The following is an 18745-nucleotide window of genomic DNA, read 5'->3' as shown; positions in this document are numbered from 1 at the left end:
GTATTGAACTATTGTTGCAACTGTCCGATACAAGAGTTTAATTTAATCCCAGTTATGATGCGACTCTGTCTGAAGCTGTGGAAAGGTGACAATAAGCCAAAAAATGAGAAATAAAGATAGAAGGTAAACACACGTGTATGAAGAAACGCTTGGACAACCAATAAATTCAAACTCTCAGAAAAGTTAAGGCAAAAATTAACTTTTTAGAGCGTTGCATGAGAGCTGATATACGCTTAACTTTTCTGAACAATTAACTTTTCAGAGAGTTAACTTTTCTGAGAGTACTGTATCACAGAGCATTGATGAATTCCCGGCTGGGAGAGGCTGTTTGAGTCAATAGGATCGTAGCACTAGCCTCGCAATTGTCATGTACTCTAACAGCTGGCTGCAAAGTCTGTCGTATGAAAACAGAAGGTCAATTTTCGACAACGGAATGTAGCAAATAGGCTTCGCTTTACTTTTAGAGGAATCCTTCCTGAATTGTTAAGTTAATATTATACTGTGTGCCCGTTTTTGCTCTGGAGTCGAGATATAAAATTAGGTTGAGTTTATTTGCCGAATGATGTTTGGTAGGTTAAATACCCGAACAGGAACGAAGAGTAAAATAATATAAAAACAATATCAAACTGAATTATTATGCTATATTTTGTTATTAAATACATATTGAGATACATTGATAACACATTTTGTTATTGAGTAGATATTTAAAACAGTGGTTGTAAGATGAGTTTAATAACTGATTTTTCTATCATGTCATATTATGACCACATTCGATATCTATATATATATATATATATATATATATATATATATATATATATATATATATATATATATATATATATATATATATATATATATAAAAGTGAGCGTGAGTATGTTTGTATGTTTGTTTGTATGTTCCACCATAACTCCAAAACGTTCCTTGACATAATAGAATCAGCACTGGGTGGTCCACAAAAGGGGGGGGGGAGGTTCGGTAATAGGTGGGGGACGGTCCATAATAGGCGGGAGGCCATAACTCCGAAACGGCTTGACCGTTCTTCATCAAACTTGGCACACATGTTCCTTGACATAAGAGAATCAGCACTGAAGGGGTTGACAACAGGGGAACCGAAATGTTTGAACGGTTCTCCCATAAGGAGGAAGGTTCTCCCAAAAGGAGGAGCTGATAACCGGAGGTTGCTGACGAGAAGGGAGGAGTAACGCCTACATGACTGTAAATTTATCCGTACAACAGAAAAAATCAAAATACGAAACACTAAACTGCAAGGCTCGCAGCTGTAAATTTGTCGAGTGTAATTATGCACCGAATCAAAGCGGCCTATATAAAAAGTGTTCGATCATTAGTGCTAATTGTTGTTGGCCGACTCTGTTTGAGTCCCAGGACCAAAAATTCAAATAGCGTGGAGTTCATCTGAGAACACCATGTTTTCCCTTGGTAAACTTTATGTGGCATGCTGCAGAGTGGGCTCAGCCAATAATTTGTGCATACTTGTTCCTGGTGGTGACACTAAAAACATTGTTTACAAACAAGTTTTGTCTTGAAGTGAGATGAAAGGAATGACAGGTTTGTTGTATCCATGGAAGAAACACTGTTGCACCTTCTACTTTTTTTTATTAGGATAGCATGTAATACTAAACTAATAAATAAATAAAAAGCTGTGTTTAGAAAAGTACAATAACAAAACTATTCATTTCCTATGGGTGGGGTGGCCATTGTTAAAAGCGGAAGGTGCAAATAGGAAAAATGGATTTGTTTTTCTTTCTTTATAGGGTTTTATAGGGATTTCCGTAAAGAAAACAGGTGTGCAGGTGGCCGGGTAGACAAAAGAGGGGGAGCTGACAAATGGGGAGGAACGTCCGAAAGAGAAACAAGCGTTGTATTTTTGCATTATAAGCATTTCGGTTACAATAACCGATGTACAAGTGGCTGTGAGACAACGGCTCCCCGAGTAAGATCGGGCACTCAGCTAGTATATCATAAAATTTTATTTCATTTCATAAAATTTTATTTGATTGAATGAAAATTATATTATTTATTTTCAGTATCTCATATGCTACAGCATGTGTTATTCTATACCTTAATAATACTAAAATATGTTATTCCAAACTCTGAATACAGTCATGTTATTGCTTTATTATTCAAATAACACAAGAAGTTTTTCTTTTGGCCTTAAAGAAGCAAAATTTTGATATTATTTTTTGTTATTTTACCAACTATGTCAGCCAAAACAAGACCAAATTTCGATATGAGTTTTATTCGATTTCCATAACACATTTTGATATTATTTTGCTCTTCGCTCCTGATCGGGTATGAATGTCGAATTTTATTTTGAAAATCAAAATAATAAAGCGGATTGTGTTGAATGTCTTGTAGGGTTTTGTGCTAATTTCCGTCGTAATAAGGAGAGCCACTCCAATTTTCATCATTTCTTGGATCGAATTTAACGAATAATCCAAAAGTTCTTGTACTAAAAGGTGTAGTTCTCTGGTAAGAATGTTCTCATAGAAGTTTGAACCCCTCGTTAGTTAAGAAAGGGGTTAATTGAAGGTTATCGAAGAGAAAATTACGTCCAAACTGACAGGATCCGTCGTAGTTTGAAGATAAATGTTTTCTATGAAATGCTTCCACACAAAAAGAAACAAACATGATAGAAACTACTGACTGGGTTAAATTAAAAGCATAAACCTACGGTTTTTTGCAGAAAATAATTTCGTTTAGTTTTATGTACTATGATAATACACTGGTACGTAAACATTGCAGTAGAGGACAATATGACATGTTATAATTTATGGTATTTTTTTCTAGTTTAATTTTACATTTATTATTTGTTAACATTTAACAAAAAATAAATTGACACCAACTCAACTGCTGGATACTGAAAATCAGAAAATCACCATATTTCCGACGGTTATTTGGCAATAAATTTTAAGAGTTTAAAAAGATTGCTATTTCTAGCTAACGGCTTAGCACAATAGTAAGAAATTTTGTGAAAATCAGGTGGCCAGCTAATCATCTCATCAAAGTATAAACGTCTCAAAAAAAAATGCAAAGCTTAACTTATACTTTGAGTACATACGAAATTTATAATTTGTGGCAGCACGAAGTTTGCCGGGTCCAAATCAACCGGTTAAAGTAAAATAATCCACTATAGACTTCCAAATGACCAATAACTCCGTAAATAATGTGGAATATTTATTTCACATTAATTTTTCATTTATTTCACTGGCAACAAGGGTGGTGGCGTAATCGTTTTGAAGAATCCATGCCGAATTCAGGAGCCGTCTCTACATTTCTCGGTCTTGGGTTGTCACTCTCCAGCTGCCCCTAACACCGGCTGCTCTAGCATCCACGTCAACAGCGCTTATCCAACGGGTACGGGGTCTGCCTCGAAGTCGTCGGTCTCGGTCGAGTTCTCTGCTAAATATTGTTTTCGATGATCTCGCATACGGCAGCCCCTTTGTAGCCTGCCGTGCTTTAGTCGTCGTTTATAATATCCGTATCTTTGTATACTTGGTATATTTCATGATTCGTGCACTTGTGCCACACTCCTTCGTCTAGTATGCTGCAAAGAATTGATCGTAGGATCTTACGCTCAAAAACGTCAACGCTTCCTGGCTGTAGGGTTCCACCGAGAGAATTAGTGTCAGTTTTGTTGGAAACTGACACGTACGATTCAGTTAAATTGATTATGCTTGAACATGATAGCATAATCAATTTAACTGAATCGTACGCCGCCTTGAAGTCTATAAACAAATGATGAGCCTGCAAGTTGAATTCCCGGAATTTATCGAGGGTCTGTCGCAAGATGAACATTTGGTCCGTCGTGGAGCATCCCTCTCGAAACAAAGGTTTGCTGCAATATGGCTTCAGTCTGAGAATCAGGATGCGGGAGAGAATTTTAATGCAGAATTGAGGAGAATAATGTTTCGATAAATGCTGCATTCGAGTCAGTGGCCCTGTTTGTAAATACTTAAATAGGGCACATCAGACCTTCCAATCAGTCCGTAGGTAGGGGAAGGCTGTCCAGAACGCACCGGTGGGATAGAATGCCCCGTGCTATTAATTGTTTAAACACTCGGAAACTATTTTATAAAACTATGAATGCGCATTTTATTTTGGTGTAAAAAAAGCTAATTCATAATTGTGTAGCATATAAAAGCATCAAACATAGCCATATCCAATAAAAAGCTTATCGTAACGTGCCTCTCAAAGCAGTTCTCCGCCTCCGCAAGAACGCGATCGCAGTGGTGGTGTTTTTTACGACGGTGAAGTCTCTTTTCGGCAGCTCTAGCATCTTGGTATCTCTCTTTACTCTAGCGTGTCACAGTTGCAGCCAACATGTGGTTTCTGGCTCGATTCTTCTCATCTGGTACTCGTTGGCACTCTGCGTCAAACTACTCACTGGAAGTGACTGCAGCGGTAGTACTCAACACTACTCGCGCTGTGGTACTGATCGCGTCGTGGATGTACCTCCATTGTTCATTCAGGCTTTCTCCAAGTTATTCCTCAGTCTTTCGAGAGTACTTTGCAGCAACTCCATCTGCTGATAAGCGCCGCATGTTCAGTCGTATCTTCCTCGTTGGTTTCGATTTGAATACGTTGGACAACCGGGCGTGGATCTTGCTTACTACGAGATAGTGGTCCGAGTCGACGTTTGGTCCTCGGAAGGATTGCACGTTTGCGACATCCGAAAAGTGCCGATCATCAGCCAGAACGTGGTCAACCTGAGAGCAGGCCTCTCCATTAGGGTCTTTCCAGGTTTGCTTCCGAATGTTCCATCGTGTGAAATTAATATTACAAATGGTACTGGTCCTGAAAGTGAAAACGAGTTAGATCAAAACTTCTCGGTCGGTGGTCTCAACAGTAGGTGGAGGAAGAGGCACAATTTGTGTCTAAAAATAGCCTAACCCATGTCGCTACGGTTAATAAGGGGGTTTGTGCAGACTCCTTTTGTCCAGTCCTTTTGTCTGTGGTTCATAGGTACACGGGTACCAACGAGCCAAATGCCCTGGCTGGTTGTGGGTTCAAATCCGGTTATAATCTCAGATTATAGCTTGGTTCGACCCATGCACCTTCCAACATTGGACAAAAGGTAGGAGTCACAAAGACAACTTGTTGAGCGTAGCTACCTATTACCACCCCCCCCCCTTCCTTTCTACTCTTTCCCCTCCATTCCTAAAAAATCCTTCTTCATTATTTTCCCTTACCGTCCCTTCATCAATTGTGGAACCATCGTTTCCAAAAATATTTCAAAAAATATTACTACAAATAGTCATTCCTCTGGGTGCAGCCAAATTGATTAACCTCAGGCCATTGTTGTTTGTGGTAGGATGGAGGCATTCTCTACCAATAACGGGACGAAAGAACTCTTCGCGTCCGATCTGTGCATTTATCCGGAAGCCATTTATTATTGGTCCGGAAATTCGCATAATGTGTGAGAAACAAAGCCCTTTTTGCCTTATTTGGAAATTTTTCTCCTTCCACCCTTGTTACGATCCACACCCATTTTCAACGCCTATGTGGTGATACTCTTATTTCAAGGAAAATTTATGCCAAGGTTAATGAAGAACCGTTTACACGTTACGAAGTTTCCGATAATTAGAGGTTCTACACACAAAACACATTATATTCCACTTATGTTTTCCAGTAAAATTAAAAGTACATAACTGGATTGCTCTAAAAGAAATATTTTGAACATCAAGCCAACCCTAATAATAAAACAACATGCATGCATACTTAAACTACAGTAACTTGTATTGCAAGTGAAATGAAAACAGCACGTAATAGTGTGTGGTGCTCAATATTCCTTTTGTGTGCGAGTCCATAAACATAAATTGTGCGTATCTATTGATTGAAAACGAATCCATCCAGTAGTACTGCATCTATCGAATGATTCCTATTGGATGGTAAATTGATGAAGACTTATCATAAAGCCAATTATAAATCTAACCAATTATGGCGCTAGCGTGCGTCGTCAAATTGTTTTGCTCATTAAGTTTTGCATAGATTTTAATTGCTTGCGTGCCCATAGATTCCATTGATTGAATCCGTCCATTAAATAGTATCAATCAAAGGCTTCCTTTTCAATGTCAAACTAGTAAAAATTAATTACGAAGCCAATCTAATGCAATCGTTCACAGCTTCCACAATGGAATCAAACAGTATCAATAAAAGATGAACGTCAGTTTTTGCGAAGAAACTATTAAGTTTTTCGCATTAGTGAATCTTTGCAAAGGTTTAATAGTCTGCAAAGTAAAAATAACATTAAAGAGCAGGGGACAAGCAAATAAATGGATATTTGAACTTTTTTACTTAAAATTAAAAGTGAACAACCTCTGAGCAGGAGCGAGCTACGAGATTATTGATAGAGATTTTATTTCTCTCTATTTCAAGCATTGCTTGAAGGTGTCTCACAAAACAAATAATTCTCGGTTATTGTCATATTTCAAGAGCTGAAATCTGAACTCGCAATACATTTGAGAAGAAAAATAATTTTGTCGAGCTCTTCATTTCATTTTTCAATTTTCCGTAAATAAATACAAAACATTCGATTTTCATTAAAAAGGTTGTATTTCGAACAAAGAAAAGAAAGAAAGAAAGAATTAAGTTTTTAGAGGTGCATGCTAGAATAGTGGGCAGGCTTCCAAAAGACTTGAAAGTTTAATAAAATTTTTCTAAAATGTATCACTATAAGAATAAAGAAAAAATCGATTTTTTTAATAATCTTATGTCTATAACGTCTCACCTCCTTAAAATCAGTCTTCTTATTATTATCTATTTATCTCTTTTACATAGGGTATTAGGTAGCTTAGTGAAGATATTTCAGGGGGCAATGGTGGACCACATTTGACGAAAAAAATCTTTCTACGCATATGATCAAATCTTAGTCGTTCAGAGTTATTAAACACTTTTAGTTTAATACCTACTAGTACAAAAACTATGCTAGCTAGACCAACCTCGTGTTTTAGTCTTGACCTTGAAATGAATATAATAATAAATAAATATTTTTTGGAACTTATAATTGACGAAGGGACGGTAGAACACGGAGAATAAAAATGTAGTTTCAACCATATTTATGGTTGTTTTACGCACAAACAAAAATTTCGTTTTGTTTCAAACTGAAATGTATGATTGAAATGAAAATATTTATTGTTACATCAATGTCAACTTCAAATTTGAAAATACTTTACTTTTAATTCAAAACTGTTATTTACTTGATTCAAACAGAATCTCGTTTGAAAACAACAATATTTTCAGGTTGTTATAAAAATATTTTATTGAGGCTTAAAACAACAATCATTTTGTTTGAAACAAACTGGAGCTTTTTCGCTCCGTGAAGAAAGTAATGAAAATTTTAGAGTCATCGAGTATGACAGTATAACAATAGATAGACTGTATTTATTATGAAATTTGCATATCGACTAGTGGTAAAAGCTTAAGAGAACACCGTAATTTTTTACATGTGGAATGAGATTACGATAATCGCTTGATTTTATTGGCTATGGCTATAATTGATCTTTTACATGCTACACAATTATGAATACGAGCTAATTCATTTACATCAAAATAAAATGCGCATTCATAATTTTCCAAAATAGTTTCCGCGTTTTTAAACAATTAATAGGATGGGTCATTCTACCTCCCCGGTGCGTTCTGGACAGTCTTCCCCTACAACCTCACGAATCGATTGGTGTGGTCCGGATTCATGAAATATTTTTTGTGATAATAACGGTCTGGGGGACCACCGTGGGTGGTAAATAAAATTCCACTGTTATAGGCAAATTTTCCACTATTAGAGGAACACTTTAGGAGTTACTTTAGGAGCACAAACTAATGTCAGGAAAAGCAATATTTTAGATATATAAACCAACAGAATGATATAATTTTGATACATATATGTATTTAAAGCCAACATTATGGTGCGCCATATTATCATATAGTTCAATTGGAAACTGGTAAATTGAGCATTCTAATTGTCTTTAAATACTATCCCCTGACATAATCCCTCCATTACTGGAGCATCTACCCTATATATTTTAGCTGTAATCAACCGGGTACAGATGTAGGCAGCTAGTAATTGCATGATCAAAAGTGCTCCGATTTAGTTCAAAAATTGTGCATTTGTTTTTTTTATGAAAATTTTAGACCTGTATTTTTAATTTGGCACTTAGAGTGGATCCTCTTGATTGGGGATGGTATCAAAAATCAGCACGACACTTGTTCTTGAATACTTACCTTTTGAATCCCACTACTGACATGAGATCTTTAAATATTTAAATTTTTGTGCTTTATTGAATGAAAATTTTTAAATATAGAGAATTAAACTTTAAATAACTCGAAACAGTGGACCTCTCGTTCGTTAAGTGGCCAGACAGTATTAAAAAGAATTGATTTTTTGCAAACTTAAACATTTTTATCGTGTGATATCTGCTATATAAACAAATAACAACCGACACGGTTTTGTAACCAGGAAGAATGAGGCTTTTAAATTAAGTGAAACATTTTGCGGCGCTCTTGGATTTGTTGTCATACAAGATTTTACCAAGAAATCGACTTTACTGCCACATCAACCGATTTTACGTAAGATTTTAGATGGCCGCTAACATTATTTTCACTTAATTTGAAATCTTACATCAAATAATTATCCTACATCTTTACAACACTGTGCTGTTTGTTATTTATTTCATAGCAAATATAACATGACAAAGATGTCTGGCTTTGCTAAAAATCAACTTTTTTGATAACTGCTTCAAGTGTGATTCTTACCTTTCAGTCATTTTCAATTAACCAAGCACAAAAACCTCAATATTTAAAGACACCTTGTCAGTAGTGGCCCCATTTTAACCCCCAATTGACACTCTTTCTATATTTTATTATCTGATTTCGGTATGTTCCTCTTGATATAATCTCAAATGGCTCTAGATCCTCATTATTGAGACGGATTTGAGCAAATTCAATCGTTTGAATAGAAACAGTGCAGAAGAAATTTGAGTTTTGGGCAGTCAAAGTCTAGTACCCCGATTTTGATCAATCGGATCCACGCGAACCCACTTAGTAATTCCATCATAAAAAGTGCTCCGATTTTGTTCAAACTTTGTAAAATTATTCAATCTCTTGATAAATGCTAGATCCGTATTTTTTCATTTGGCGCTTAGGGCATCCCCTAGGGATTATGGTGGTCCCAAAAATAATTGCAACTATTTTTGAAAAAACTGTATCTTCAAAACAAACAAATAAATAACCGTGTCTGAATTTTTGATAAGTTTTGTATAAAATTTTAAGCTTTTCAAAGATATAAAAGCTGGGATCTCTTTTGTTATCATTACATGGAAACATGTTTAATGTTTTTGTAAATAAGCCATGGTTTGGATGGTTTGGGTTTCAAAGCACTAATATAGGTTACAATGCAACATTTTTATTAGATACTCATTAATGTACCTTTCGACTACTATCAAAATTGTTGGAATCGGTTGAGCGATTCAAAAGTAAAGTATTTAAAAGAAGGTGTCATGACACAGATGATGATTTCTGGGACTACCCCAAGTGCTCCCCATGTCCTTTCCCAAAAGTGTGTACTCTAAGCGTCAAATAAAAACTACAGATCTAAAAATTTCAGAAAAAGGTTAAAGACACAAAGTGTGAACAAAAAGCACTTTTGATCATGGAATTTCTAAGCGCGCCCACCTGTACCCGGTTGATGACAGCTAAAATATTCAAATTAATTTTTTTCAATTTTTCCTCAATGAATTTTTTTAAAATTAGCATATTCTGAATCGTGAAGACCTGTTTAGTACACGTTGTGAGAGAAAATTTTATGTACATGAAAGTTGCATAATCGCACCCTTCAGACATAGCGTGCGTCGGCATGTTATACTTCCGACAGTTCTGAAGGTTTTGTTGGAGTGTAAAAATTTGATCCAACAAGGGCACCCTCAAAGCCCGCCTGGTATTGTCCTGTGGATTCTATTGCTATTGAGTATAGACGACGTACAAATGGAAGAGCACTTTGTGTGTGACGTTGATTTGCGTTATAATGCGATAACGGCTATCGAGCCGATCACCCTTTTTGTAGATAGGATAAACCACACCATTTCCTCCGATATTTTCTTCTCTTCTCAAATCCTGAAAATTATCCAATGTAGTGCCATTACAACAATAGATCAAAATGATGGTCGCAGTGGTCCTAATCTTCCGGTAAAAAAGTGTCATTGGAAATGGTGCCCTACTGTGTTTGTAGAGTTCAACCGGGAGTCGGGGTTTTCTATCGGTTTTATTGGTTTTCATCTCTCCGATTTCTCGCTGGGTCTCTACGGGATTGGGAGCCAGGATACCACTAACGTTTCCGGGTACTTCCAGGTTAACTTCCATTTCGTCTCCTTCTGTTGTATAGCCATTGAGATGCTTTTCGCGCATGTTTGTGATCAGATTTCTGTCCTCTTCCCTACACATGTGATGTGCTGGTGTGCAACCCTCACGAGATTATTTGTGGCTGTGATTTTGTACAAATGTTAAAAGTTATGTTTTTTCCAAACTTCTACCAACAAAACAAAAAAAAGGTTGTGAAAAAAGTATAATTAATATAAGGTACGGGAGGGTATTTTCGGCCTGATTCTAATTTCGGCCCATCTTCCTTTTCTTTCACTAGGTAATAAAAATACTTTGCCCATATACAACTTTAATATGCTATAACTATTTTCTCAAGAATGTAAATGTTACGGTAAATCGGAGGATTTTGAAACGAAACTCGTGGCCCTTTGGAAGAATTTGCTCAAACTGCGAATTATTTATTTTATTAATTTTGGTTGATTTTAATTATTTAGGTGCTTACAATTTCTAGTCCGTTATTAGTATTTTAGCGTAAGAAATTCAAGAAATATATTTTAATTAAACAAATGTTAAATATATAGTTATTACAAATTTATAGAGCACCGTCGGGTAAAGTGCCAAATCCAGTGATGACAATGTCAGCGATCAATCTAGCGTTACGCCTGGAACGGCGAGACAAATTCACAAATGATGAACTACTCGTAGACTGGGACATGGTATATCTACTGTTTTTTAATTAAAGAACGTCCAAACCACCTGTCCTTCCACGAGAACTAGGCCTAGGCCGAAAAATAGAAGCAATCGCTTAATGGGCCGAAAATACCCTCCCGTGCCCTATATAGAATACCAGTGTTACTGGTGTTTCATTGATATTTTTGTGGCAAACATGCTGCTGATTCGTGTCTTAATAGGGGAACAACGCTGTCAAATTTGTCAATAGAAAATTTTGACAGGTGCTATTTTACGCACCTACCGACTAAATACTCCGAAGCACGACCAAATCAGGGGATTCATCTTGCATCAACTACTAAATAGATGGAAAAGCAGGAATGATTTTTTATCAGGTTGCTTTTGTAGTTTGACAGTTAAGCTCCCGTTTCGAATCGAGCACTCACAAATGCGCATATAGTGTAAATATAAGATTTTGTTTCCAGTAAAATCGAATGGAGGTGTCCAAAATAGAGTACGCGCAACGCACTGTCCAAAACAGATGAATCACTCTATTGATTGCCGACTGTCAAAAATATTCTATAGCTACCCTACCTTTCCAATTGGATTTTTGTTTTCTCGCTCAAGCATTGTGCGTAAATCCTACATAATTTTGAGCACCGTTGCGCTGGAGTAAAATTCGAATCCAAAACAAAAACAATCTTTTTTAATTGTTTTTTTTGCTGTTGCTCAAATGATTCTTCACCAATGCATCCACAGCCACTGTCTTGAATTATTTTCACTTTCATTAAAACGGTTTTTCACAACCTTTCCCTCTTCAATGCTCCAAATCTAAAAGAGCAGCTATGAACTAGTTTTTTCATGGTAAATCGCGGAAAGTACAGAAAATTGTAAATGCACCGAGCCCAAATTGATATGTAAACTCACTGATGCAATTTTGGGCAGTGCTGCCATGATACTCTTGGAAAAATGCTTTCAAGTAAATATTAAATAAAAATCGAAACTATCGCCAGTTAATCATACACCGCACCGTTTAATCTGATTTAAACGTGGTGTGTAATATTCGTCGAGTCGACCGTAACGCGATGAGCTTCGTCCAATTTGACGTCGGCACAAAAGCCTTTTCACTGCACATTCGTAATGCATCCACCTGACAGGGTGCGCTATATGTTCTCCATTTCTTGTGTATAATTTTAATCTAAATTATTGGAATGATTCAGATTTCACTAGCAACTTATAATGATACGATTCGCTATTCTTCGCCATCCGGAGCGTTAAGTTTAATACAAGTTTTCGAAAACAACACAGTTTGCAAGATCAGACCTCAATAAAAACCCACTGTAGAGAAAATGGCTTCGGTTGCACGTTTAGATGTGGAGGCAATCAAAAAAATATGTAATCTGTATAATTAAATTAGATCACTATTTTTACGCAAAGGCTTAATTTTCCACTTATTTGTAGAATGTGAGCTACGAACACATTTGCAATATAATCAATCGGTTTATTTGGAAACGTATATAGTATAATGACCTATTCGTAATTGATACTCGCACGATCTATGAAAGAGATCAGGCGCCTCAGGAGCGACTGCCGCAACGGACTGTGTTCTCTGCAGAAAGATAAATTACAGAGCTACCCTATATATGGTTGAAGGTTTACGCCATAATGTGGGAAATCAATAGCACCTCATGCAGACGGTGACCATGAATGTCTAGTAAAATTAACCTATCGATTCAAAGGTTGATTCGATCCCTGAGGTAGTGATTTTTCAAGTTTTACTTTCACATCATTCCATGCGAAAGAGAACTCCTATCGAAATTATGATTTAGGGAAATTTAATGATAACCTATAAATTGTAATTTGACGGATGTACACATAAAGGGCGCCCAGTGATTTGCCAGGCACATTCGACAAGGCCTTTTTCGGGAATCAATGTTGGAATGCTTTGTAACTTAGTTAAGTGGAATGTCGGGTAATCGGATTGAGCACTAGCTGTTTTTGCTGATATCTCCATACAATTTTGAGTGAAGCCCAAATGTTTGTGTTTCACCCAGTGGGATCCGCAGCAATGGTAGCTTTTGTCATATCAAAACAAATAAGGTAAAGATTTCAACTACCAGCTTCAAGCCTCATTCATAGTGATGTCCAGTTATTTATCGAATTTCGGCCCTATCCGAAAACACTGGTAAATTTTAGTGATTCAATTTATTTTATTAGTCTTGCCAAGAAAATTTTTTATTCGGTATTATTCCGTTCGCAAACGCGAGTATGGTTGAAATTCTGCTCACAGATTGAAGACGCCACATTACGCATGAACTTAGCTTCCAAGTGAACCTGTGATGCGATACGATTGCAGCGACGCGGTGCATGGTGGTTGTGTCAGGAAATAATTATCTTGTCCGTCCGCTGGACAGCAGCCTGTCCATAATGTACAGCGCTCCATCAGTGTATGAAAACTGGTTAATGATCAAGTAATGTGAAAATTTAGTCGTTTCTTTTATTGTTAACTACCTAAATCAGTTCCTACATGCTTTCAATAATTTCAATACAATTGCAAAGCAGATTGAAAAGTTTAATTAAAGCATTTTGCTTTAATACAAATTTTTTAAGTTTTTTTTTATCGAGAGCGAAACCACCCACAGGATTCTGCAGGTTCTTTTTCCGATACATGATTAATCTTGTTCTTCCCGTGTTCTATAGTGCAATGACAAGCTAATAATATATATTAAATGTGGCGCTACTATAAAAAAGCTGTTACACTTTTTATGTGTGCTTGTAAATAAAAACGAACGTAATTAAGGATGTCATTTACCCGTAGCAGGCGAACCCAGCAAACAAGTTCTGGTAATCGATGGTACGGTAGCCGTAATAAATATTTCCCTCGGTGAATAGTTGCTGTGCAGAACGTTTTCAACATCGAGACTCCTCACGAGTTTACTCAGGTTGTACATCAGCCTTGACAGTGCAGAGCGGACTTCTCAACTACTGACTTGCAAACGGGCTACAAATGACTTGCAAACGGGCGGCAATGTTCTGGTGCACTGCGGATCACGACGGCCAGGTAGCGGATGAATCTTTTATGATTTATCCCTTCCCATCGATGTAGTTGTTAGGGGTTCGGCAAAGCGAGCATCCCTGAACAGTATCAATTTCACTTGATTTTCTAGTTTGCAATTATTGTTCCGGACATTTGTCATTGGGATATTGATTGATTAACTACGAAGGGATGAGACTTGCGTGTTTTGCTTACTGAATGAACCATCACAATTTATTGGCTTATTTTCTGGCGTAGTTTACCTATAACTCCACCATTAAAGGATGTCCACTTGGAATCCGGAACTAAAAAACAGTACTATTTCGGGATAAATTTGGAATTAGCAAAATGTGAAGTTCATTTTTTTTTAAATTTTTAAAAATTATTCCGACCAGCTTCGCAAAAGCGTATGGATTGATTTCCACTTCGTTGTCATGATACTATGATAACCTGCTTGTTTATCATCGCACCACAGACTGACTCTGATCCCATTTACGCGGGAAACTGTCAACAGACTTCGACATTTTCTTTCAATGCCGGTTACACGCCACCGGCAACTACGCAAATAATGTGTCATTAACACACATTCTCTATTATCATATAAATAGCAGGATGCCACAGCTGCCACTAAAGTATTTCATGGCTGTACTGTTAGCTTGCTAAATCTGCCCAAGACTACAAACGATTTGTGTGTGCTTTGATGAGCGGTAAAATGACAACGAGAACCTTGTTTTTTCATTCGCAGTTGGATATTCTGCCAGATCATTAGTTTCCGTGTGAATTCATTTGTAAAAACAAACGGAAATTGGAGATTATCGTCACTTCTCTTCCTACTCTTACTCCTCTTTTAGCTGCTTAGAGCCGGAGTGGCACGTGCTATATTCATAACTTGTCCTGAGTTACTCATCCCCGTCCCCTTGACGACGTAATCGGTCCACTGTAGTCTCACGACTTACTCCAGTTGTACTATAGGAATGTCTACAAGTAGTGCCTGCATATGCCTACGTTACACAATTTATGGTAAAGGGTGTCCCACATCAAATTGCACCGCGGAAGAAACCTTAACCATATGCTCGCACCTTACGCTTAACTCAACTCATAAGGTTCTGTACAACATCTGGCTGTAGCTTCTTCTGTACGGAAACCCACCTTTTCTTCATTTCTTCCTCAGATTTGACTCCCTTGTGATGCTTCCGTAGTGCTTGCTTCATAATAGCCCAGTATTTTTCGATGGGCCTTAGTTCTGGTGCGTAGGCGGGGGGGCTTCATATCCAAGGACGAAAATAACCCCGTTGGCTTCGTATCACCCCAAGACATCCTTTGAATAGTGGCACGAAGCTAGATCCGGCCAGAAGATCTTAGGGCCCTCGTGTTGCTTCAGCAGAGGTAGCAGACGCTTCTGTAGACTCTTTGACCTAAATCTGCCGGTTTACAGTCCCGGTAGTCACGAACGGCGTACTTATTTCCTCCGGAACATCAAACTTGTGCTGGGCAGCGAAGAACAGCAGCCCCGGAAGCTGCCGGCAGTCCGCCTTGACCTAAGTGTCATCATCCTTGGAGCCTTCTGCACTTTGTACGTATGCCGTCCGCCCCGTTCCTTGGCTCTCTGAACGAAAGACTTCGACAGATTCAACTTTTTGGCCACATCTCTGACCGAAACATTGCGATTCTTCTTAAATGCTTCCACGACCAGCTTGTGAGCCTGATCATTAATAGAACATCAATTCTGACCGCACTTCTCCTTTCGTTCGATGCTCAGAGTTTCATAGTAACATTTAACCACACGACTCTCAGTGGTTCCGAGTTGTTTTCCGATGTCCCGATGAAAGAGTTGAGGATTTTCCAGGTGCTTGCGCAAAATCCAATCCGCGACGTTCCTTTTTGGGTGACGCCATTTTTTCAATGTTCGAAAAACTGACAGCGATAAAATTATACTTTTACAGTGTAGACAATACACTCTAAACTACTTCTATCCAAATGCTCAACAGAAAATACCCAATGCGTAATTTTCTACAGCGTTTCTTCCGTGGTGCAATGTGATGTGGGAAACCATTCAGCCTTTATCATTCGCGTAAGTTCATCCAGGAAGACGTCTTTGTTCTCGTGCATGATCACCAACGCTCTGCTCGATCGCCCGTATCGCTTAAAATCGTTGAAAATGTGATATCTGAACACATTTTACATATTCTGCAAAATTAGTTGGATTAGGCGGACCCATGGTTCTCCTTCTTCATGGTGATTTGGTATTCCGATTCGGATCACGATAATTATTCATATTACTCGAGCACCAATCGTCAAATTTGTCCACTAGGCGTTTCAGTCGAAATCCATTTTGGCTATCTTAAAGCTTAAACCACAGATAAACAGACATAACACTCGTTTTCCATTCTTCGTGCCGAATAAACCGTCATTTCAAATTCAAGTCAAAGTGGCGCTTTTTGACGAAAGAAGGGGAATTCCTCATAAAAAATACTTGCTACTTTGAGGGATACTCCTGTTGCTATCTGATATTTGGGAAAGTCGATCATAGATGGTGCTAGTGTGCTAGGCTAAATGTGAGGTACGATAATTTTTGTTGAGTTTTCTCCCAAGAGTTATGTCTGTTTGTCTGTGCTTAAACCTTTGGAGCTGATAATAGTTCATTTATCTCCAGAGAAAAGAGTAGTGGTCTAAGGTTGCTCCCCTGTGGAACGCCAGAGCAGATCGAGACGGAAAACTCGGACCCGATCTTTACACTCAGCCGACGGTGTGTTAGGTACGATTGCAGCCACTTGCAGAACGTTGTGGAAACTCCTAGTTTCTTAAACCTTGCAACACGGAGCTGAAAGTAACGTTTGATCAGGAGGATCACGGTATGCTCGTGGTCTACCTGATCAAACGCTACTTTCAGTTCCGTGTACACTGAGTCAAATTGCATTTCTTCATTTCTGTTGCATAGAGGCAAAGCAACAAGATTTGTAGAAACTGAACGCTTTGGAAAAAAACACATGTTGGTCTGAAGAAATGTAGTGTTGACAGCTAGCGTAATGTAATCCCGCGATAGTTTTCGACCTTGCGCTTATCACCTTTCTTGTGTACAGGGAACATAACTGAATCTTTATATAGGGCAGGAAACTTACAATGCGAGAATAGTAGAACATTTCTCGTGTAACTTTTCAAAAGGACCTAAGTAACAATGAGAGATTCTCTTCGTGCCTCTTCTCTTTCACCTCCTACGGTAATGCAAATGCACTTTAAAACACCAGCTTTGCATGAATCGGTTACTAGCGTCATTATCTAGCTAAACATAAGGATTTTTTTTGTTGGAATGCATTTCTGTCGCCGTGATAATCAGAAGAGAGGGACGCCAAAGAGAGTCTCTCAATGTTACTTAGGTCCTTTTGAAAAGTTACGCGAGACTTTTTTAGGATGCAAGGTGGAATACCGTCAGGACCGGCCGCTAAAATATATTTTAACGGGTGACAACTAAAATTTTGGAATTTTTTGAGGCCCCTCTACTCCACAATAAACGTGCTTAGAGAGAAATGAGAATCTGTATGTGTTAGCTCTCTCTCTCCTCTTTTTGTCAATATTTTTTGTTTTGTTAATGTTTGCCTTGTTTAGCTTAAAATGACATCGAAACAAGAAGCATTTCAAGAGCGCGTTGTACAGTTCTACCAACTGCCACAGAAATCTCGGCTAAAAGTGTACGGTACAACATTTAAAAAGCGAATATGTTGCGGCTACGACTGTTTACCATATCTTAAGATGCCCAACAACTATTCGCAGGCAAGGTAGTGGAAGACCAGCCAAAATTATGAACGCAGATGGACATCGTTCTGTTTCCCGTGCCTTCAACAACAAGCCCTCAAATTTGACTATCAATTAAGATGCAGCAGACGAATGTTTGAAGAAAATTTTGATCCCGTTTCTACAAAAACATCATGCAGATGGACAATACGTGTTTTGACCGGATAGAGCATCATCGCATTACGCCAAAAAAACACAATCGTTCCTGAATATCCATTCGATCCCATTTTTAGCCAAAAACCACGACCCGAAAAATCTGTCTTAGTGCGCCCAATCTAAGATTTCTTCGGGATTTTGAGTTCCTTGGTGTACAAAAATAACTGGAGAACCACGAATTGCAAACAGTTTATTGGTAGAAACAAGAGATGCATTCGCAAAGTTGACATGACGGCCGTACAACGCTCCTGCTTCGACGTCAAAAGAAAGTTTCGCCGAACAGCCGATTATGGACCGTTTTCAAATGTACACTAATTTTTTTCAACAATGGATAATGTATCTTTAATTTCGGTAGATCAGATCTTCTTCATGTATCTTAGTCTTTTTTGACAGCTCGAGAAAAAAATTCCAAAATTTTAGATGTCACCCGTTAGTTTTCCGATGGCAGTCTCGACAATCTCCTCAGTTATATGAAAAACATTGAGGTTGACTACTTCGTTAGGAATGTTTCTAACAGCAGACGCAATTTGTTCTAAGGAAGCAGGAAAACGATTAAAATCTTGCATGAAGTGTGTTGGAAACAGGTTGCATTTATCGCGCGCAGCGTTGGTTACACGATCGTCCAAAAACAGATCTACAGGCAGGCCATCTTTCTTTTTCTTCGAGTTGACAAACGACCAGAACTTCTTCGAATTTCTGCGAAGGTTTCCTTGGATTCGTAGGGTTTACTGTTTATACAGAAGACGGTTGTAGGCTCGAAAATC

The sequence above is a fragment of the Sabethes cyaneus genome, chromosome 1 (genome assembly GCF_943734655.1).
Source record: "Sabethes cyaneus chromosome 1, idSabCyanKW18_F2, whole genome shotgun sequence".
Taxonomy (NCBI): Eukaryota; Metazoa; Arthropoda; class Insecta; order Diptera; family Culicidae; genus Sabethes; species Sabethes cyaneus.
This window is presented reverse-complemented; position numbering follows the sequence as displayed.